At 44.8% G+C, this 8,528-nt stretch overlaps 1 non-coding gene across 1 annotated transcript; it reads left to right on the forward strand.

Moving 5' to 3' along the window:
- The first annotated feature begins 6,416 nt into the window (after positions 1-6,416).
- On the forward strand, positions 6,417-6,518 carry LOC112392185 (U6 spliceosomal RNA). Its single transcript, XR_003001644.1, has one exon. It is a non-coding gene; the product is annotated as a U6 spliceosomal RNA (small nuclear RNA).
- Positions 6,519-8,528: the final 2,010 nt, after the last annotated feature.

An 8,528-nucleotide genomic window follows, 5' to 3' on the forward strand; every position in this document is an offset into this window, starting at 1 on the left:
GATAACAAAGGTTTTTCTCAGGAAGGTGTTTGCCTCTTCTTCTAAGACTGGAGCAGAGGTAGGGCTGGTGTGGGTCAGTTCAGGGACTCTTTGGCTTTAAACCCATGGTCACTCTTGGTTTTCCAAACTCCCCTCTCCCCCACCACTCCCATCTCTAAATCACCTACCTCAGGTAGATCCTTATGAAAGGGTCCCCTCTTATCCCAGAAATGCACAACTTTTATTATACATATTTTCTCATGTTTCCTCAGAAATACAGTACTTTCTTCTGCAGAGTATATAGTGCCAGAAATTAAGAAACACTAAGCTTTCCACAGAGGTGCACACATTCTATCAATCAAACTCAAATAACCACCTCAGTAATCCATAATTGTCACTGACTGTATAGTTCACATCGAACATGTAATCATCACAGACAATGGCTTCATACTTAGCCCCCTGACAGACTAAGGTAAGAAGTATAACAATGGAGAGGGGTGTGTTCTGTAGACCAGTTGCCAATGCTACAGGCAAGTGGATCCACCCTTCCTTGGGCCAGAGAGGAAGGTTATAGCTTCCTCCCTCTCCCACTAATAAAACGTGCATCTGCAAGTGTTCAGATTGATCATGACTCTTCCAGTGCGTAAAGAATAATCATCTCTGGTTGCTCTTTGGGGAGAGAGCATCCCCACAGTGCAGAGTTGATGCAGCAAATTATAGGATGTGTGGGCAATTTAGAAGTGAGACTGAAAGAATCCAAGTTGTAAATTCTTGTTCCTTTAGAGTGACAAGTTAATTTTAAATATGTAGACATCATCCTGGGTAAGGGAGGCCAGAAGCTTTCCCCAGAACCTCCTGTGGTTCAGATTTACTTCTAATGGTGGATATACTCAGGTTGGAGTCATTTTGCCCTGGTGACCATCAGCATAGGGAACACTGAGCTGACAAGGAGGCTTTGGACAAAGGCTGTGGAGGTGGGTGGCCAGTGATGTCTGACCCAGGTGTCCTAGCCTCTGACACCATCACTCAGGGTTTCTTGTGACTAGGAATAGATCCCTGCAGAGTAGGAGTATAAGGGGGAGTCTAAGGCCCAGGGGCCTCCTGTCTCCATCCTTACCCTCTTGGGCTGCTCCTTCCTCTAAACAGAAATACCATCCTTCACACTTCTCTCTCTGACCCTCATTAATCTATCCTTCCATCCAGTGTATATTTGCTTGGCTACCAGCTAGCCTTGTACTAGGCAGTAGGGACACAAAGATGACAAGGCACAGCCTCTGCCCTCAAGGAGTTCATGTGGGGGACAGATATGTGAACAAATAATGTCAATACAGTAGGAAAAGCGACATGCCTAGTACTGTGGAGGCTCAGAGGGGACTTGGTACCTTTTTCTGGGGGAGGTGGGGGGGTAGCTTGGAATAAGAGTTGATGTTTGAGATGGGTCTTGAAGGAAGAGTAGAAGTATGCCAGGTAGAGATGGAGGAGAATTAAGGTGCTCATTTGGCAAAGTTTAGAGTTTATTGTGTAGGCAACATCAATCCATTCTAAGCAGGAGGGGACATGGTTGGACTATTAGAAAAATAACTCTAGTAGTAATTTAGAAGGCACCTTAAAGGACTTTAAGACAAGGAGACAATGAAGATGAGACATCACAGTCTGGTAGGCAAAAGTGAGGACCTGAAACAAGATAGTATGAGCACTTCCATTAGCTATGTTAAAGCTCATTCATCCAGAGTCTATTCATTGTAAGCCAGAAGGTATGAAATATGAGTATTTAAAAATCTGTTAAATGTATTCCTCCCCAAGTACGACCAGGCATATTCTGCTTAGTAGGATGACAGACTGATTTGGGGGTGTGCTTTGGTGCTCTGAATAGTAGCACTCCTACTAATACGAATACACTAACACTAAAGGCAATAACAAATAAGTCTTTTCTTTTGTTGGAGCAGCTCTGGGCCCTTTGAGATAGAGGGTTTCCACACTTGGGCACAGTGCCCGCAGGGGCATGTGGATGGTGGGGACAGAGTGGTTGGGAAGGCCTGCTTCAGGGTCCTCAACCTTGGCCTCCCTGGGGCTTCCATCCCAGGCCTCTTGAGGTGTGGTACAGATTAGAGCTGGAGTCTTAGGGGCATTTCTCCCAAGCAGCACTGTCCCCACACGTGGCCAAAAGAGCAGAATCTCTATGAGGATAAAGGCAGCTGAGGCCTGTCTCCTGCCACTGCTGATACCCTCTTACCAGAAGGGAGCTGGTGAACAGACTTGGCCTCCAACCTTAGCAAGATTTCTAATCCCTGCTCTGATACAGAATTTACTTTCCTTTCATCCCTATTCTTTGAGGTAACATTGTATTTCTTGAAAGGCATAATGATTTCAGAGTCAAGTTGACATCCTCAAATTGGCAAGAAATAGCCCTTGTTAAAATTGAATAAGTCACATGAATTATTTATTCTCTTCATTGAAGAGAAGATGCACTCACACCTTTAGTTAAATTCTTCTTCTATTCTTTTGGTACTGTCTCTGGAGACCTTTGAACTTTTCTTTTCCAAAATTACCCTAGAACCAAAGGCAGAAACCCGTCTAAACGTAGAGGAAGGCCCACATCTTGTGAGGAGCAGTGTGAACAGACTGGAATCCTCAGTCTCTGGGATGAGATCCATGAGGATCTGCTGATATGATTTGCTTTATGGCATAAGGCAGTTTTCAGATCTTGTGTTTATGTGAATGCTATTCTAGGGTACAGATTTATTCGCAAATGTTTTTATTGCATTCTCCCGAGAACTATTTGATAAACTTCAAAGTACCGACATTTCTGTGGTTATAAAACAAGTGTCAGAGTGTTTATCCGGTTATTCTCTTGGTGTCATTTCTACTCCCTTTCCTAGCCCCATTTCCGCCTTAATTCAGAAACAAAATTCAAAATCTCATAATCAAGTACTTATTATTAAACATAAAAGGATTACTAGAAAAACAAACATCTTGAAAATGTCTCCCAAATCTGACCACAATCATTTAAGTAATGCAGATGACAAAGAGACTCAAGTCAGATTTCTTAACTATGAAGGATGCAGTGTATCTTTCTCAGAGGGAAGGTTTTGAATTGAATTTTCAATGGATGAGGCAGTTGAGGTTTCAGAGATCAACTGGTTTGTCCAAGGTGATAAATATAGCTGTTAATTTTATCGTGTGTGTGTGTGTATGTGTGTGTGTGTGTGTGTGTGTGTGTGTGTGTGTTTTCTACTAGGCTCCAGATGGAAAAGATCCCATAGCCCTTCCCATTTTTCACCTATGAATAGTCTCCCTCCTCATAATCCAGTTATTTCTGGTTCTCTTCTTTCCTACCATGTGCCCATTGGGATTTCCCTGCCCTTACCTTAAATAAGTCTGAGCTCCTCAGGAACCCACCTTGTCCCATTTAGAGGTCATTGCACCCAAACATGCTGTTCTGCTGCTTTCTTTAGTGAGTGACTAACGGTCCATGTGGGGCATCACAGAGATGTCTGTTGCTCAAAAATTATAATCTCCCTCTTCTAACAAGGGGACAGAGATGCATTTCATAAAACCTTTCAAAATGGGTTAAATTGGTGATCATTAAGATGGCCAGCACTATTCATTGCTATCTTGGGCTGTTTCCCCATTAATAAGAAAAATCTTCCACTCACTTCTATTTGTCATTTATGACAATAGCAGACTCTTGGTGAGGAGAAATGTGACTTTCTCCTTTTAGGCTTAAGACTAATGAGCCCTTCCTTAAACCTTGCCTCCTGAGTTTCCCGATGCATTGTTTTTCCCTCCTGGAGAATATTTCACCGATGGTTTGGGTTCTTTTTTCTGTTTTTTTGTTTTGTGAGAGGACAGCATGAGTGTTCATGTGACTGGCCCGCTAAGGACACATGCATATTTCAGTGATAACTCCCAGGGTCCACTTTCCTCCCACTGGCCTCAGACAGCAAAGCGCTTCATTTTGGGGTTAGAACTTCTCTCTGGGATGTGGCACATTTCTGAGCCACATCATTCATGCTCACTAAAGGAGAAAATTCTCCTCCCCTTGTGGGAGGCTCTGGACTCTATCTCAGTTAGGCAACATTTGCTAGTTTCAACCATGATGTTCCTGCCGTGAGGTTTCTGTGGGTGTCCTGCAGAGAGGTTGAAAACCCTCCCAGGTACCCACTGTGACTGTCTCTGAGAGACTGGGGGGCCCCTCTGTTATGCATCCTGACTTCTGGTGTCTGTAAACTCTCCTGGTACCTATACCGCCTCTAATTTCCTCTGGGGAGTCATCCTTTTCCCTCCCCTAGTCCGTGTCATGTAGATGGTCCTGATCACAGCGGTGGGTATGGGTTCTATGTGTAAGCCAGCTCCTCGGAGCCTGTCAGCCACAAGGGCTGCTTCAGGGACCAGCCTTGAAGCAGAGAGTCCATAAGATGCAGTTAGACCTTTCCTGGGCTCCTAAGAGACGTGCAGGGGCCGTCCTTGGATTTGTGAGGAGAGGAGGCAGTTGCTGTGAGCAGCCTGCATCCACGTGGATGCTGAATCTGGAGCCAGTGCCAAGGGAGCAACGCTGAGGAGTGAAGAGTGAGAAATTGGTCCCTGATGACATTGTTTGAGTCTTGAGTCTTGAATCAACCTATGTGAAGCTAGTCTCCTCTGTTGCACCACCAATAAATGATCTTTTCTTGCTTAAAGAGGTTTAGGAGCATCCTTCAAGATGGCGGAGGAGTAAGACATGGAGATCACCTTCCTCCCCACAAATACATCAGAAATAATCTACATGTGGAACAACTCCTACAGAACATCTACTGAACGCTGGCAGAAGACCTCAGACCTCCCAAAAGGCAAGAAAGTCCCCACGTACCTGGGTAGGGCAAAAGAAAAAAGAAAAAACAGAGACAAAAGAATAGGGACGGGACCTGCACTAGTGGGAGGGAGCTGTGAAGGAGGAAAGCTTTCCACACCCTAAGAAGCCCCTTTGTGGGCGGAGACTGCGGGTGGCGGAGGGGGAAAGCTTCGGAGCCACAGAGGAGAGCGCAGCAACAGCGGTGCGGAGGGGAAAGCGGAGAGATTCCCGCACAGAGGATCGGTGCCGACCAGCACTCACCCGCCCGAGAGGCTTGTCTGCTCACCCACCGGGGTGGGCGGGGCTGGGAGCTGAGGTTCGGAGGTCAGATCCCAGGGAGAGGACTGGGGTTGGCGGCATGAACACAGCCTGAAGGGGTTAGTGCGCCACAGCTAGCCGGGAGGGAGTCCGGGAAAAAGTCTGGAGCTGCCGAAGAGGCAAGAGGCCATTGTTTCGGGGTGCGCAAGGAGAGGGGATTCAGAGCACTGCCTAAACGAGCTCCAGAGACTGGTGCGAGCCGTGGCTAACAGCGCGGACCCCAGAGACGAGCATGAAACGCTAAGGCTGCTGCTGCCGCCACCAAGAAGCCTGTGTGCAAGCACAGGTCACTATCCACACCTCCCCTCCCAGGAGCCTGTGCAGCCCGCCACTGCCAGGGTCCCAGGATCCAGGGACAACTTCCGCGGGAGAACACAGGGCATGCCCCAGGCTGGTGCAACGTCATGCCAGCCTCTGCAGCCGCAGGCTCGCCCTGCATCCGTACCCCTCCCTCCCCCTGGCCTGAGTGAGCCAGAGCCCCCGAATCAGCTGCTACTGTGACCCTGTCCTGTCTGAGCAAAGAGCAGACGCCCTCAGGCGACCTACACGCAGAGGCAGGGCCAAATCCAAAGCTGAACCCTGGAAGCTGTGTGAACAAAGAAGAGAAAGGGAAATCTCTCCCAGCAGCCTCAGGAGCAGCGGATTAAAGCTCCACAATCAACTTGATGTACCCTGCATCTGTGGAATACCTGAATAGACAATGAATCATCCCAAATTGAGGAGGTGGACATCAGGTGCAACTGTACACGTGGAGTTTGCTTTCTACATCTCATTTGTTTCTGGTTTTATGTTTATCTTAGTTTAGTATTTAGAGTTTATTATCATTGGTAGATTTATTTATTGATTTGGTTGCTCTCTTCCTTTTTTCTATGCTTTGTGTGATTTTGTCTACATAGCTTTGCTTTTACCATTTGTCCTAGGGTTCTGTCTGTCCATTTTTTTTCAGTATAGTTTTTAGTGCTTGTTATCATTGGTGGATTTGTTTTTGGTTTGGTTGCTCTCTTTCTTTCTTTCTTTTTAAAATTATTTAAAAAAAATTTTTTTTTTTAATAACTTTATTTTATTTTATATTTTTCTTTCTTTCTTTTTTACTTCCATTTATTCTGAGCCGTGTGGCTGACAGGGTCTTGGTGCTCTGGCCAGGTGTCAGGCCTGTGCCTCTGAGGTGGGAGACCCGAGTTCAGGACATTGGTACAAGAGAGACCTCCCAGCTCCATGTAATATCAAATGGCGAAAGCTCTCCCAGAGATCTCCATCTCAATGCTAAGACCCAGCTCCACTCAGTGACCAGCAAGCTACAGTGCTGGACTAAAATTGGAGTGATACAGAGAAGATTAGTATGGCCCCTGTGCAAGGATGACACGCAAATTCGTGAGCGTTCCATATTTTTGCTGGAGAGGGTGTGGAGAAAAGGGCACCCTCTTGCACTGTTGGTGGGAATGTAAATTGATAACAGCCACTATGGAGAACAGTATGGAGCTTCCTTAAAAAACTAAAAATAGAACTACCATCCGACCCAGCAATCCCACTACTGGGCATATACCCTGAGCAAACCATAATTCAAAAAAAGTCATGTACCACAATGTTCATTGCAGCTCTATTTACAATAACCAGGACATGGAAGCAACCTAAGTGTCCATCAACAGATGAATGGATAAAGAAGATATGGCACATAGATACAATGGAATATTACTCAGCTATAAAAAGAAACGAAATTGGGTTTTTGTAGTTAGATGGATGGACCTAGAGTCTGTCATACCAAGTGAAGTAAGTCAGAAAGAGAAAAACAAATACCATATGCTAACACATATATATGGAATCTAAAAAAAAAATTGTTCTGATGAACCTAGGGACAGGACAAGAATAAAGATGCAGATGTAGAGAATGGACTTTAGGACATGGGGAGGGGGAAGGGTAAGCTGGGACGAAGTGAGAGAGTGGCATGGACATATATACACTACCAAATGTAAAGTAGCTAGCTAGCGGGAAGCAGCTGCATAGCACAGGGAGATCAGCTCAGTGCTTTGTGACCACCTAGAGGGGTGGGATAGGGAGGGTGGGAGGGAGACGCAAGAGGGAGGGGATATGGGGATATATGTATATGTATAGCTGATTCACTTTGTTATAAAGCAGAAACTAACACACCATTGTAGAACAATTATTCTCTAATAAAGATGTTAAAAAATAATAAAGTCGTTTAAGTGATTTGAATGGGATGTTTGGCCACTTGTAGCCGGAACCCTGTCTGCTAGACTCGTATGGTAGCCAAGAAGTAGCGTGTGTGTGTGTGTGTGTGTGTGTGTGTGTGTGTTTTCTTTTGACTTTTCAGGGATAGAAAAAAAGATGAGGACTGACCCATTCCAAAAATGCTCACCAGTAGATTACCAAATTATTTAGAATGACAAACTAGAATGTTAATTTTTAAAAAAGCCTTGTGAGAAAATAAAAAAATAGAAACATCTAGGAAAAAGGGACTTCTAGGTACGAAGGTCACTAAAAATTACAGCAAAAGGTGAGTTTTAAAATATTTGTATCATTTATTTACTCTTACCCACAGGATATTCCAGGGTATTTTCACAGTTTGATCCTTTCTGTCGGCTATTAAATAGTTTGGTACAAAATACAGTTTGGCGTATTTAATAGACTTTGTTTGGGAATGTGGTTTGTTCTTTGACCCTGGGCAAGTTTCTTCACCTTAACATTTGAAGGATATTATTCTGGATTTAATGTATGTGAAGCTCCTAGATTGGGGCCTGGAATAAAGGAGGCACTCAAACGTGGGAGCCGCTGCTGTTTATTATTATTACCCACACTCTGGTCACTTGCTAGAAATATGAGTCACCCTCCCTGTGTGCCTGTTTTCACTAGTCCTGGTCAGGAAGTGCCTCGGGCCTGTTGTTGGTCTTCCCTGATGGTGTGGAATTAGCTGCCTTGCATATTGATTGTAACTAAGGACAAAATGGCCCCTCCTGGGAATTCTGTATTTCTCCTCACCAGTCATTTCTGGACTTCTGATTTTTACTATCAACAAGGAAGAACATAAAATATAGTTACTTAAGGCAGAACTGGGAGATGAAACAACAACGGAAAGTGATGGATTGTCACTGCCCTCTGTGCAAACAGGTATGCTCGTAATCCTCAGGTTATTTCCTGCTGAGCAATACTAAAAAATATAAAATTGTGCGATTGTTAAGTAATATTATTTTATTATGTTATTCCACGGATGGCAAATACAAGACGTCTATGGGGCCATCTCCCAGTCCCCTGATAATCTTAGTCCCGTTTCTCACTGAGCCTTAGCTTGGGCTTAGAGTCCTTCTCAACCCAAAGCACCAGAAATGGGATGCTTGAGTTGGAAACTTTTTTCCCCCTTTCATCCTTGGGCTTCTGCATTTTGAGA

The sequence above is a fragment of the Neophocaena asiaeorientalis genome, unplaced genomic scaffold (genome assembly GCF_003031525.2).
Source record: "Neophocaena asiaeorientalis asiaeorientalis breed wild unplaced genomic scaffold, Neophocaena_asiaeorientalis_V1.1 scaffold248, whole genome shotgun sequence".
Taxonomy (NCBI): domain Eukaryota; kingdom Metazoa; phylum Chordata; class Mammalia; order Artiodactyla; family Phocoenidae; genus Neophocaena; species Neophocaena asiaeorientalis.